This window comes from Schistocerca serialis, chromosome 1 (genome assembly GCF_023864345.2).
Source record: "Schistocerca serialis cubense isolate TAMUIC-IGC-003099 chromosome 1, iqSchSeri2.2, whole genome shotgun sequence".
Taxonomy (NCBI): Eukaryota; Metazoa; Arthropoda; class Insecta; order Orthoptera; family Acrididae; genus Schistocerca; species Schistocerca serialis.
The window spans coordinates 994464047-994479901 of NC_064638.1; the positions used below are offsets into that span (position 1 = coordinate 994464047).

At 38.9% G+C, this 15855-nt stretch overlaps 1 protein-coding gene across 1 annotated transcript in view; it reads right to left on the reverse strand.

Moving 5' to 3' along the window:
- Positions 1-15855, reverse strand: part of LOC126454413 (cilia- and flagella-associated protein 57-like) — a 72510-nt gene that overhangs the window by 26690 nt on the left and 29965 nt on the right. The gene's annotated exons all lie outside the window — the stretch shown is intronic.

Sequence of the window (15855 nt, forward strand, 5' to 3'; positions counted from 1 at the left end):
ATTAAATGTAACTACTAAAATTTTTCCTTAAATGAACATTCATTATGATTCTATAGGTGCATTGTGATATAGATATCGCAAAACAACATGGATTAACCATTATGGAAGTATGGTCTTCTAAGTGCTTCCTTAAAAGAGAGAAAAAAAAATCACTTGAAACTTGAGTGTCACATAACAATCACTTGTCAAGCATATCAGTCAGTCGGAATACTGATTTTTGACAAGATTTGCATATGTTTTGGTGAATTGCATTATAACCTTCTATTTCTGTGTAAAACAATTTTTGACAATGCACAAAAACATAGACTGCTACTTAGCATAAAGATAACATGCTAAGTTGCAGACAACCACTATCAAAAGACACTCACACTTAAGCTTTCATCCTGAGCCTTCATCAGAAAAAGAGAAATACATACGATTCATTCACAGAAGCAAGCACACCTTACAAACATATGATCGTCAACTCCAGCAGCTCAGGTCAGAATGCAACTATCATGTGGGACAGAAGCAGCAATCCGGAGTGGAAGGGGAAGGGGAAGAGTTAGCAATGTAGAGGTAGGAGAAGAGAGAAGTGCTGTCTGGCAGAGTCTGCAGGGACTAGATGCCAACAGGTACAGTGTCAGGAGATTGTGAGGCAGGGAGGTGGAGAAAATGGAGTGAAAAATGAGAGGAGAGGGAAAAGGTGCTCCAGAGCAAGGGATTCAGTTTCATCTGGAGGAGCACTCTGATACCATCTCCATAAGTTAACCAACCTGCTGACATACTACTGCCATCTTGAGCACCACTTTCCAACCCCTACCCCACCCATAGTGTTCCTCCTCGTCCTTGTCCATAGCATTTAAACCCTGCCTAGTGGATCTTTTCAACTTGCCACATCTCCCAAAACCCACTACCAACACGCCATCAAATCCAGAGTAGAAACATTCCTGTAGCACTGCTGTTAAACTTTCCACCAAAACCCTCAGCTTCACAGACATTTCAGGCCTTTCCAAACACCTCATCTTCAACCCAGTGCTCAAATTCAACCATGCTGGACTCTCCTTCTCCTGATGCCTGTGTGTGGAAACATTGCTTTGCTACCAGTCCCTCAAACCAAAGCCAACCTAATTCCAACATTGAACTCTGCCTCTTCCAGTTCATACAATCATCCAACCATGATCTACCCCCTCCCCCTCCTCTGTCCGTTTAACCACCTGCTGCTCACTGTCCAGGAATTCCTTACCCCCAACTTAGCCTCACCATACTCCCCAGGTCCCTTCCTCAGAACATCAATTTTTCTGCAGAAAAAAGAATAGCCATACACAACCTCAAAACTAATCCTGATACAATCATTCTGTCTGCAGGAAACAGTTCCACCACTGTTGTTACGAGTCCCAGTGACTATCTGACAGAATGTCTCCACCAGTTATCTGACTCCTCCACCTGTAAACTCAGCCAGATTGATCTCATCCCAGAAGTCCAATATAACCTCCAATCCCTGCTTAAAGCCTTAGGCCCTTCCCAGAGCTTCCCCCACAAATCCATTTCCCTTCTCACCATTATGACACCCTGCACATCCTTACAGCACAGCAGTGCATTGATGATACTCTACGCCCCATTTTGTTGCCATTCATGGCAAGCCATCCTGGGCTTACATTTCAGCAAGATAATGACCACTTGACATAGCAAGAGTTTCTACTGCTTGTCCTCATGCTTGCCAAATCCTACCTCAGCCAGCAAGATTGTTGGATCTCTCCACAACTGAGAAGATTTTGAGCATAATGGGCAGGGACCTCCAATGAGCTCATTGATGATCTAATGTGCCAATTGGACAGAATTTTGCATCATATCCCTCAGGAGGATATTCAGCAAGTCTATCAATCAATGCCAAGCAGAATAACTGCTTGCATAAGAGCCAGAGGTGGACCAATATGTTATTAACTTACACAATTTGTGAAGCTCTTTTTCTTGAATAAATCATCCAATTTTTCTGACATTGCAATAATTTTTTTGTCTGTAGATGCACACTACATCGGCTGATTTCCATCCAGTTTGGATAATTCCTTTGAGGTGCTTTCTTTTCCTTTTTCTGTTTTAGAGTGTATATGATGCAAGGTGAGGTAGCTAAGACAAAATGTGCTCATAATATATCCAGGATAAGTTAATATATTGAGGTTTGGTTTTCACTAAGTTATAGTGGACAGTGTGCTGCTTTTTCTGACATACACAACAAATTTTTAGCGTTTATAGCTGCTGAATTATGACACTCACTTTGGTTTATTTTATTTCATTATAAATGGAACTATATACCTTTTCTATGGAAATGGAAAGAATCTTCAAATACAAGGTCAGTGACAGAATATGTGTTGAACTTGATAAAATGGTGACAAGATAACAGCACTGTAAACCACTTTTCTACTACCAAGAGGAAAGATCCTATAGACATCTGCCCTAGTGCACTAAATGTAAGCAAATATATAACTCAGATGTAGTTCATGTGTTTACCTGTGCATTTCACACCCATCACTCTGTGATCTGGTGTTGTATCTATCAAAAAACTTGTTAGTTATGCTATTGAGGCTTCCACAATGTTCACAACAGTTGAAGAAGTGGATACAGTGTTTGTTTTGATGAAGTTGTTATAGTAACACAGCAGTTTTATGCTAAAAGGTGTCCTGACTGTGCCAAAACCTCATGATTTGTCTTTGCAAACATTACAAAATAATTTAAGGAACTGTAAGTGTAAAGAATAAAATATGCCAATGGAAAGAACAGCAAATGATGAAAGAAATGCAACTGACATTTTAGAAGCAGTAGCAGACAGTCCACACATTATTCTGAGGTAGCTTGAATGTGTGAGTGAGAACAGCCAAAAGGAGTGTTTTGTCAATAATGCATATGCATTTCATCTTTTCCACATTTTGTTCTGTCAATAGCCTCATGGTAGTAACTTTCAAAAGTGGTTACTGTTCTACGAGTGGTATCTAGAGAACTGCAAAGTGATGCACATTTCTATGCAAGATGGAAAATCAGTCTTCCCAGTATGCCCAGCTGATCAAAGTAACTCCCACAATGGATGAGAGAGCTGGATGAACAATGACCTCAGTCTGCCACATGTCGTATGTCTTTTTCAAGAGTCACGAATTGGTCCTTCCTTTACTGATGTACTCTACATAGCCATAATTCTCAACAGTTCCCAACAGATAAGCTGCTGCAGCTATTGGAAGAAATTCCACTGGGATTAACACAGTCCATGTGGTACTAACAAGATTGATGTCCTGCAAATTTTGCACAAATAATTATAAACATTTTTAATAGAACATTTAGAGGTAACTGGATCATTTTTAAGGGAAAAAAATGGCCCACATGCTCACTAGATTAAACACTCCCAGATTTTCTCTGTTGAGAAAATTAAAACACGAAGTTTACAAGGAAACACCTCTAATACACCTCATACCATTACTTTGGACAGAGGGATTCAGATTAAGCTGTGCCTGGATATTGTGAAACCTTCACAAAAGCCACAGAAGATGGACAGGTATGAATTAAATGAAGTGTATACCTTCACTCTGAGAGCTGTGTCCTGTTTAAAGACTAACTGTTAAGGGAGGCCACTGAGTTTTGAATACCTCAGACACTTGAGGAGGGGGCTTAAAAGCCTTCCTGTCATGAGTGTATGGGCTTGTTGTTAAGCTACAGCCTCCTAGACAGCTTAGGAATAGTAATAAACAGAGTTCCTCCAGGTAGGGACCTTCCTAAGCAAGATCGGAAAGTTTGAGTAATAAACAGAGTTCCTCCAGGTAGGGACCTTCCTAAGCAAGATCGGAAAGTTTGGTACCCTATACGAAGACTGGCAGGAGGTGTTATCCAGCATCAAACATTACTGGATTACACTGCAAATTGAGCTCATCAGCTACAGAATGATATAATGGGAAATTCAGTGCCATGAAGCACAGGGTGGGGCAAAAAAAAAAAAAAAAAAAAAAAAAAAAAAAAAATGAGCAAGGGCAGCCCCACTGTCATTCAAGAGAATATGTAGTACTCTCAGTGGAGAGTATATATTCATATTCAAAGGATTCTGTCATTCAGAAGCCATGCTGGTTCATTCAGAGATCATTCAGAGTTCTTGCTGAGGGATTCTGATTTGGAGACAATTCAAAGAATATTGGAGGCTTTTAGGAGTTCTTTCTAAGGAGATTCAAGAGTTGCACTGGAGGTCCTTTCAGCAGATTTTCATGCATCATGGTAAGTGATTCACTTGTTAATTTGCATAGAGCAGTCATACTTTGCATTCTACAAGCATGCTAACTTATTTTCTATACTCAATTTTCTGATCTTGAATCTAAGCTTCTTATGTCTGTTGTCACTTTTTGACATCCTCATTTTCCATTTAATGTTGGATGGTCTGCACTATGAAACCAAATGGTCATCAGAGAAGCAATTTCCTTGTGAAGTAGTGCATGAAAAGTAAATTTAGGCATATTCAGATCAGTTTGCATCTCATAAGTTAAGGATAGGTTACAACAGCTTAAGTCTTTAACCTTCTTCTTTTTCAAGCTACTTTATGCACCTCCCACAGCTCACACAACAGCACTTAAGAAAAGTACAGGAGAGCTCTAAATATGGGTAATGCACACCTTACATCTGATGACCATTGGAGGTGTAATGCAATAAAAGCCATCAATTTATGTATAGTTATTGTCATTCTTACTGATGTGAGAATCAAACTCACTGAGAGGGAACAAACATCTACATCTACATGATTACTCAGCATTTCACAATTAAGCGCATGCCAAAGGTTTCACTGAACCACCTACAAGCTATTTCTCTACCGTTACCCTCTTGAACAGCACACTGGGAAAACAAACACTTGAATCTTTCTGTGCAAGCTCTGATTTCTCTTGTTCTATTGCGATGATCATTTCTCCCTACGTATTTGGACACCATCAAAATATTTTTGCATTTGGAGGAGAAGGCTGGAGATTGAAATTTCATGAGAAGACCCCGCTGCAATGTAAAATGCCTCTGTTTTGATGACTTCCACCCCAATTCATGTATCATATCCATGGCACTCTCTCCTCTACTTCATGAAAATATAGAACATGCTACATGTCTTTGAACTTTTTTGATGTCCTCCATCAATCCTATCTAATGAAGAACTCATAACGTGCAGCTGACCAAACATTTTCATCAATATTTTGCATTTGCTAAGTGTTCTGCCAATAAATCACAGTGGTTGGTTCACTTTCCTCACAACATTACCTATGTGAAGATTACTATTTAAGTTATTCATAACTGTAATCCATAAGTATGTAGTTGAAGTCATACGCTTTAGATTTGTGTGATTTAGTGTGTGACTGAAATTTAACAGACTGCTGTTAGCACCCATGCGGGATGACTTCACACTTTTCACTTGTAGAATCAATTGCCACTTTTTGCACCATATAGATATCGTGTCTAAATCATTTTGCAATTGATTTTGATCATCTGATGACTTTACAAGATGGTAAATGACAGAATAATCTGCAAACAATCTAATACATTTGCTCAAATTGTCTCCTAAATCATTTATGAAGACTGGGAACAGCAGAGCACCTATAACACTTTCTCAGGGAACATCAGATGTTACTTCTGTTTTACTTGATGACTTTTGGTCAATTACTAAGAACCGTGACCTTTCTGACAGGGAATGACAAATCCATTTGCACAGCTCAGATGTTACTTCACACAATTTGATGAGAACTCACTTGTGAGGAATGGTGGTAAAAGCCTTCTGGAATCTAAAAATACAGAAACAATTCGATATCCCCTGTCAATAGCAATCATTACTTCATGAAAATAAAGGGCTGGTTGTGTTCCAGAAGAACAATATTTTCTGAATCCGTGTTGGCTATTTGTCAATGAACCGTTTTCTTTGAGATAATTCACAGTGTTGGAAGACAGTATATATTTCAAAATCCTACTGCAAATTGACGTTGGTGATATGGGTCTGTAATTCAGTGGATTACTCTTATTTCCCTTCTTGGGTACTGGTGCAACTCATGCAACTTTCCATTATTTAGGTACAGATCTTTTGATGATTGAATGGTTGTATATGATTGCTATGCGTGCAACTACTGTATCTGCGTATTCTGAAACGAACTTAAACTGGTATACAATCTGGACCAGAGGCATTGTGTTTATTAAGTGACTAACTCAGTGCCTGCTGGTTCACTCACGTAGACTGTAAGGTATGCACAGATTCTCTCTCTCTCTCTCTCTCTCTCTCTCTCTCTCTCTCTCTCTCTCTCTCTCTCTCTCTATCTCTCTCTCCCCCTCTCCCTCTCCCCCCCCCCCCCCCCCGCCACCCCCCACCACCATCCTCTCTCACTAGTTGCAACATCTAAACTTTTCATGTTAATTATGGCCACAGGAGCATGGTCTTTTCTGAATGACCTGGTCATAAGCATCATAAGCAGTTCTGGTAGCGGGAGTTGGAGATATTTGTTAATCATGCATTTCGAGTTCGTGTGGTGACATTTCCATAGAAACTTTCATTCATATTTCTTTATTTATAACCATGAAGTCAAATGCCAGTTTTCATAGATTTAGCTTTAAAAATGTTTTAACATAATGAAATATTTTCATAAAAGATTCTGTGCCCTATTTCACCCTCTTAGGTGTTGAATTTCCAAAAAGCACTGAAATATGTATTTTTAAATTCCTATCCAACAATCCAAATACAAAATTTTGGAGATTTAATTTCAATAACACTTTCATAATGAAATATTTCCATAAAAACTTTCATTTCCTATTTTGCCTACTTCGGGGATGAATTTCCAGATATGCTGAAACAGTTTTTTTTTCTTTTTAAATTTTTAACCAAGAAGTCAAATACCAATTTTCATAAATGTATCTTTAAAAAGTTGTAGTAGTTCTTTAATAATGATTTAAAAATAAAAAAGAAACTTTCATTCACTATTTCACCCCCATGCTGAAAGACATATTTCTTTATTTCTGTCCGAGAAACCAAACACCAGTTTATGTAGTTCTAGCTTCAGAATTTCCTTAATAGCAACATATTTTCATAAAACTTTTCACACCATTTTTCATCCCCTTACAGGTGGAATTTCAAAAAATCTCTTCTTAAATGATGCCTATAGTATAAGATCAACACCCTCTCTAAATATCAAGTTTCTGTCCTTAGCAGTTTGGGCTGGTCCATGATGAGTCAGTTAGTCAGGACATTTCTTTTTACATTTGTGGAACAGAAAGTAATAAGTGAGTTATTGTTGAAAATTTTGGACTTTGAGTGTTTGTAATTTTTACACTCTGCATAAAATTCTGAACAATTTGGGAAAAAAAGAAAGAAATCTCTGTCTCTAAATTTGAGTGAGTTATGACAAACTGAATATTCTTCATGGAAAACAAGTGTATAGAGATAAGCCTTTTAAAGTTTCAATTTATTACCATTGTTTGGTTTCACACATTTAAGAAACAAATTATGCATGTGTATTACCCCTAAAATGTCCTTTGTCAAATGATATATACTTTTTTAAATTGACATTACTCATCAAGTGGTTAACCACTCAGACCTCCAGTGAACTATAGTGCATAAAAATTTAAAACCAAATAAATTGGTCCCCAAGTTGAGAAAAATTAGCATACACTGCACAACATTAATTTTTTTTTCCTTCAAAATACTGAAATATTTATTCTGTTCTGTTCCATCTTTTAGGCCAAATTTTGATTTTAAAGCAATTAATGGGCTCAAAAACACCTAAACTTTTGAATTCACAAAACTCACAAACATAGAGAGTGTTCACAAGCAGTGTTTTTGTGCCTTCATCTTTGATTGTGGGATATCTGAGTAGTTGGATCTTCCTCAATTTCTCATGGTCACTGGCTTGAGGTTCTGGTTCAAGTTCTGGCTCTACTTCAGAACACAGAATTTTGCAATATGGCCTGGTGTTTTTAAAAGATAATCTTCTCATTGTCTTGTCAACCCTGCTGGAATTAATGCACCAGGAAACCAAAGGGGTCCATTTTGTTTGTGAAAGATGTGGTACGCAAATTCCTATCCATAAATGTCCTTTCTGCAATGTACACTACCTTAGCTGGTAATGATTAACTCAAAGCGGATATACTGAGTCATGTGAAGTACTTTGTTAGCATTACTATTCTTCAAAACATTTAGGCAGTCATATGCATTTACAGCAATTTCACCTTTTTCATTTATAGCAACAGTAGCAGAGTTAACACATGCTGTAAGCATAGGTTTTTGTTGCTATAGTAATGTCAACTGTCAGCTGAGTATTTAGGGCTGCCAATTGCAAACTGGTAACATCTGTGGGCATTTATAACTCTCTTGGGCCCCTTGTCTTGTTCGGAATTATTGCACTCACAAAACATTCTTCTTTTGTACAAATATTATGAAAAGGATAATTGCTACTCACCATACAGCAGAGATGCTGAGTCACAGACAGGCACAACAAAAAGACTGTCACAATATGAGCTTCCGGCCAACAAAGCCTTTGTCGAAAAAAGACATAAATCACACATAGTCACAATATAAGCTTTTGGCCAACAAAGCCTTTGTCAAAAAAAATACAAAACACACACACACACACACACACACACACACACACACACACACACACACACACACACACACACACACACAGCTGGTCTGGCTTCGGCTGTGGTCGTATGTGTATGTGAGTTGTGTTTCCTTGTGTGTGTGTGTGTGTGTGTGTGTGTGTGTGTGTGTGTGTGTGTGTGTGAGTGTGTGTGTAAGTGTATGTGTTTTGTCTTTTTTCGACAAAGGCATTGTTGGCTGAAAGATCATTTTGTGACAGTCTTTTTATTGTGCCTATCTGCGACTCAGCATCTCCACTATATGGTGAGTAGGAACTATCCTGTTCATAACATTGTTACATTCCATCCTGGTTTTTCCATTGTTTGATTTTATCTTTCGTACAAAACTACTCGGACCTCCTTAAAATGCATAAAGGATTGCATACAGAGGTGTGAGATTTAGAAAAGGGGCCTCAGGTTGGATCAGTGTTATTTCCCCATGATGACAAGATCAGTGGTGTAGCTAGCATGAGTGGCTTCCAGGGCAGATATCATTGGTGTCATGCCACTGATAAAAACTCTTAAAATCAATAAAACTGGATAAATTTAAATAAGGTAAATGAAGGCCTTAGAGTCATTACTCACCAAATTTCAATAAATAATAGTATTCTTTCTTTATGCATTCTACATCAGTATATAGTTTTATACACTGTATCTTATGTAGTATTATACTCTATATGTTAATATATATTCTTCACAAAATTATTTCTTAAAGTGAGGCACAAATACTTAAAAATTATTTCTGTCTTTAACACCTACAAACTCTGATATCACATCATGAAAATAAGTATTTTGTGTTGCCTCATGTTTGATAGTTAACATGGCAAGATTATATAGCCTCGTATTGCTCATTGTTGCTGGTAAGTAACATATAATTCATTTTAATTTACTACAGCCCCTCTCACTTGAAGCAACTTATATGCAAATCATCATAAATAACTCTAGAGTGAGCGTAAGGTTTGGAAGAGAGACTTTAAAATCCCATTCCACAATGCATTTTAAAAAGTCATGACATTCCCAATCAGAATCTGTGACATTAGCCACTTTTAAATCTCTGAGCCTTGGAATCTCATAGAGAAGTTCTCATTCTGATATTTCATCATAAAAACCAATGAATTTTGAAAGAGCTAATTTCAACTCCTCATTGTTTGCCAAAAGCAAAGTATTTGGCTGTGCAGCCTTGAACAATGAAGCAATATCTTGAATGAACTTTAATCAGGTGTTGGAGTTCAATACTGAATCAGTCAAGATATTCCAACGTATCCTTCTAATGCTTTTCTCTCAGCGTGAGTCCCCTATTGGTGGCCAATTCATCAGCCACTCATTTTTACAACAAATTCTTCTTTCACTTGAAATGTTTTATTCCTTTGATTTTTTTTCACAGCCTCTTATACAATGTGGTATGTTTTTGTTCAGTGCAAAGACAAAGGGCCTCTATTTTTATAACTAACTGATCAAGACTCAGGCCTTTACTTTCCAATGAAACCTGAGTACAATTTACGAGGGTGGTTTGAAAATTTCTCAGAATCACCATGAGAGGTCAGTGCTAGCGCAACGAGTTGTTCATGTGATGTTCATTGGACTGTTGCCTGTAAACATGTGCAACATCAGTGCTCTTGGAAGAGAGCTGTGGTGGTGACGTGGCTCTGTTGTTGTTCCTCTGTAGTGATTTGCAAAGATGGAAAAAATGAGATTCAAGAAGTGATTAAGTACTTTGTAAAGAAAGGTATGAAAGCAAAGAACATTCATGCCAATTTCCAGAATACACAGGATTAGATTAGATTTAGATTAGATTAGTACTTGTTCCATAGATCATGAATACGACACATCGTAATGATATGGAATGTGTCAGGTTAATAAAAGGTGTCTATACAAGATATTACATTACACAAAATATTACATAACACTCAATATTTTAAATTGTTTTTTTGAGGAGTTTGGGGAAATTACCCACTTACTATATCCAAAAATTCATCTAATGAGTAGAAGGAGTTGCCATTAAGAAATTCTTTTAATTTCCTTTTAAATGCTGTATGGCTATCTGTCAGACTTTTGATGCTATTAGGTAAGTGACCAAAGACTTTTGTGGCAGCATAATTTACCCCCTTCTGAGCCAAAGTTAGATTTAACCTTGAGTAGTGAAAATCATCCTTTCTCCTAGTGTTGTAGCTGTTGTGGGTTGGCAGGAGAGCCAACACCGTATTATTAGAGGAAGCCGAAAGGCACGCGTTTTAGCTCATGCAGGCTGGCGTGAGGTCTGGAACAGGACAAGGAAATTAGACTTTAGAAAAACGGACGTAGCTGGTGGAATACTTAACTTTAATCCATTAATGATGAGCGTCGCTCTTGACGGTACATGATTACAGTATCAATAGTAACTGGTACTGGCGCCTTGCTAGGTCGTAGCAAATGACGTAGCTGAAGGCTATGCTAACTATTGCCTCGGCAAATGATAGCGTATTTTGTCAGTGAACCATCGCTAGCAAAGTCGGTTGTACAACTGGGGCGAGTGCTAGGAAGTCTCTCTAGACCTGCCGTGTGGCGGCGCTCGGTCTGCAATCACTGATAGTGGCGACACGCGGGTCCGACGTATACTAACAGACCGCGGCCGATTTAAAGGCTACCACCTAGCAAGTGTGGTGTCTGTCTTGTCTGTCTGTGACACCACAGTAGCCATGTACACTGCTATTACTTTTGAATTCGTTCAGATTGTTAATAACAAATTTCATAAGTGAATATATATATTGTGAGGCTACAGTGAAGATCTCTAGCTCTTTAAATAAGCGTCTGCAGGATGATCTTGGGACTCTGCTCCTTCATGTCACAAACTTTTTCAAGTCAAGCGCAAGTCTTAGCCAGGTGGTAGAGGATATAGGCTCCTTGTGCAAGGGATTCACAAAGCAGGATCATGTGATGGTAGAGGGTGGAGTGGGAAACAGTATTGATAGGGATCAGGGCTTCAGCATTGAGTGTGACCTGGTGAAAATAGCCTCAGCAACGACCCATACCAATGTTGGGCTGGTGCCTGCTTTCATGCGGCATGATCAGCCCCAGTTGAACTGCTCTGTCAGGAGGGTAAATATGGAGTTGGATCAGTTGCGTAGGGTGGCCACTCTGTCAGACATTGGATTGGTTCCTGTCGAGGCTATTGATAGGGGGGATTTCACAAGGCATGGCCTACATCTCAGTAGGAAAGGGAAGGGTAAACTGGTAGGGTTGGCGAAATCCATAATGGGGGACACTAGTACTCATGGATGTACCTCTTTTTTAGGCTAATATCAGTGTCCAATGAGAAGTTCAGGCAGGCAGATGCTAAAGAGGTCCAAAAATCACAAAATTCTCACAACAGGAAAGTAAATAATAATGTTACCATATTTAACCAAAATATTGGTGGATTAAAGAAAAAAGTAGATTCTCAGAAAAGTGAAGTAAAAAATAATGTTACCATTTTTCACCAAAATATTTCGGGATTGAAGAATAAAGTAGATGAGCTCCTGGTTTGTTTAGATGACATTGAATCTGATAATGTAATAGGTATACTATGCCTGTCTGAGCATCACATTGTGTCTGATATGGAAAAAGTAAATGTCAGTGGTTATAAACTAGCTGCACATATGAGTAGAGAGAATAAGGTGAGAGGAGGAGTTGCCATATATGTCAAAAGTTATCACTATGTAAAAAGTGTAGATACAAAAAAGTTTTGTCTAGAGCAACATATAGAAGCTTGTTCCTGTCAACTTCAACTAAAGGAGGGCTCTTTTATAAGTGTAACAGTATATAGGTCCCCTTGAAGAAACTTTCATTTATTCCTGGAAAACTTGGATGCCTTGTTGTGCTATCTGTCAGATAGCTGAAAGCAAATTATTATTTGTAGGAACTTCATTGTTGATTCACTGAAAGAGGGTAATAGGATGAATGACCTAGAAGCCTTGCTCGGTTCTTTCAATTTGACACCTGTCATTAATTTTCCTACTTGGGTAGTAAAGGACAGCAGCACACTGATAGATAACACTTTTATAGACCAAGATAGGTTTAAAAACATAAATTCTTGTCCTGTTGAGAATGGGCTTTCTGATCATGATGTTCAGCTAGTTACAGTATATGACATAGCTCTATTCAGTAATTCAAAACTACCCTCCAAAGTTGTGTGTTCAATTAATGACTCAACAGTTGGAAATTTCAGAGAAAATCTTCAGCAGTTAGACTGGGATGAGGTGTACAAGGAACCCGATGTTAATTTAAAATATAACTTATTTCATGATACACTTGTAAGAGAATTTGAAAACTGTTTCCCCAAGAAAGTAGTTAAATCTAATTATAAGAAACTATGCAAAAAACCTTGGTTTACTAAAGGAATAAAAATATCTTGTAACCACAAAAGGGAACTGTATCTAACAACAAGAAAGAGTAATGACCAGAAACAGTCAAATATTATAAAAACTACTGTGCTACATTAAGAAAGGTTATTAAAAAGTCCAGAAGTATGTGCATCATGTCTGAGATTAATACCTCTGATAACAAAATCAAAACAATTTCGAATATTATTACAAGGGAGACAGGACAACCAAGAGTACAGGATGACGGCATCACCATCAAAGCGAATGGAAACTTGATAAAAAACAAGCCGGAAGTTGAAAACATTTTGAATAATCACTTTTTAAATGTTGTAGAGAAAATAGGATCTAAATGTTCATTAGAAGAAGCAAGGCAGTTAATGGAAGAGGCCTTACCCACACCATTTGATACAATTGAAATTCCACCCACCTCTCCATCTGAAATTAGGAAGATAATAAACTCTCTCAAGAATAAAAGCTCACATGGGATTGATGACATTTCCAGCAGGATAATAAAAGTTTGTTCCCAAGAAATAAGTGGGATTCTTAGCCATATATGTAATAGCTCTCTGAAGCAGGGTATTTTCCCAGATAGACTGAAGTATGCCATTGTTATACCACTGCATAAAAAAGAGGATACGTCTGATGTCAACAACTACCGCCCAATCTCTGCCTTATCCAAAATTCTTGAAAAAGTAATGTACTGTAGAGCAGCTTCACACCTTTGTAAAAATAAAGTTTTAACAAAATGTCAGTTTGCTTTCCAGAAGGGTTTTTCAACAGAAAATGCTATATATACTTTCACTAATGAAATATTAAATGCTCTGAGTAACCAGAAGTCACCCATTGGGATATTTTGTGATCTATCAAAGGCTTTTGATTGTGTAAATCATGGAATACTTCTAGATAAGCTCAAGTACTGTGGTATGAATGGGACAGTGCTCAAATGGTTTAAATCATACCTAACTGGAAGAGTGCAGAAAGTTGAAATAACCAGTTCACATAATATGCAAAAAACTGGGGAACAATCAAGAATGGGGTGCTGCAAGGTTCGGTCTTGGGTCCTCTGCTGTTCTTAATATATATTAATGACTTGTCATTCTATATTCACGAAGATGCAAAGCCAGTACTTTTTGCTGATGAAACAAGTATAGCTATCATACCTAACAGACAAGAATTAACTGGTGAAATTGTAAACGATGTTTTTCAGAAAATCATTAAGTCGTTCTCTCAAATGGGCTCTCATTAAACTTTGACAAAACACAGTATATACAATTCAATGATATGAATATAATAGAGGGAAACATTCCACGTGGGAAAAATATATCTAAAAACAAAGATGATGTGACTTACCAAACGAAAGCACTGGCACGTCGATAGACACACAAACAAACACAAACATACACACAAAATTCTAGCTTTCGCAACCAACGGTTGCTTCGTCAGGAAAGAGGGAAGGAGAGGGAAAGACGAAAGGATGTGGGTTTTAAGGGAGAGGGTAAGGAGTCATTCCAATCCTGGGAGCGGAAAGACTTACCTTAGGGGGAAAAAAAGGACGGGTATACACTCGCACACACACACACACACACACACACACACACACACACATATTCATCCACACATATGCAGACACAAGCAGACATATTCAGAGGCAAAGAGTTTGGGCAGAGATGTCAGTCGAGGCGGAAGTGCAGAGGCACAGGTGTTGTTGAATGACAGGTGAGGTATGAGTGGCGGCAACTTGAAATTAGCGGAGATTGAGGCCTGGTGGATAACGGGAAGAGAGGATATATTGAAGAGCAAGTTCCCATCTCCGGAGTTCGGATAGGTTGGTGTTAGTGGGAAGTATCCAGATAACCCGGATGGTGTAACACTGTGCCAAGATGTGCTGGCCGTGCACCAAGGCATGTTTAGCCACAGGGTGATCCTCATTACCAACAAACACTGTCTGCCTGTGTCCATTCATGCAAATGGACAGTTTGTTGCTGGTCATTCCCACATAGAATGCATCACAGTGTAGGCAGATCAGTTGGTAAATCACGTGGGTGCTTTCACACGTGGCTCTGCCTTTGATCGTGTGCACCTTCCGGGTTACAGGACTGGAGTAGGTGGTGGTGGGAGGGTGCATGGGACAGGTTTTACACCGAGGGCGGTTACAAGGGTAGGAGCCAGAGGGTAGGGAAAGTGGTTTGGGGATTTCATAGGGATGAACTAAGAGGTTACGAAGGTTAGCTGGACGGCGGAAAGACACTCTTGGTGGAGGGGGGAGGATTTCATGAAAGATGGATCTCATTTCAGGGCAGGATTTGAGGAAGTCGTATCCCTGCTGGAGAGCCACATTCAGAGTCTGATCCAGTCCCGGAAAGTATCCTGTCACAAGTGGGGCACTTTTGTGGTTCTTCTGTGGGAGGTTCTGGGTTTGAGAGGATGAGGAAGTGGCTCTGGTTAGTTGCCTCTGTACCAGGTCGGGAGGGTAGTTGCGGGATGCGAAAGCTGTTGTCAGGTTGTTGGTGTAATGGTTCAGGGATTCCGGACTGAAGCAGATTCGTTTGCCATGAAGACCTAGGCTGTAGGGAAGGGATCGTTTGATGTGGAATGGGTGGCAGCTGTCATAATGGAGGTACTGTTGCTTCTTGGTGGGTTTGATGTGGACAGACATGTGACGCTGGCCATTGGACAGGTGGAGGTCAACATCAAGGAAAGTGGTATGGGATTTGGAGTAGGACCAGGTGAATCTGATGGAACCAAAGGAGTTGAGGTTGGAGAGGAAATTCTGGAGTTCTTCTTCACTGCGAGTCCAGATCATGAAGATGTCATCAATAAATCTGTACCAAACTTTGGGTTGGCAGGCCTGGGTAACCAAGAAGGCTTCCTCTAAGCGACCCATGAATAGGTTGGCGTACGAGGGGGCCATCCTGGTACCCAT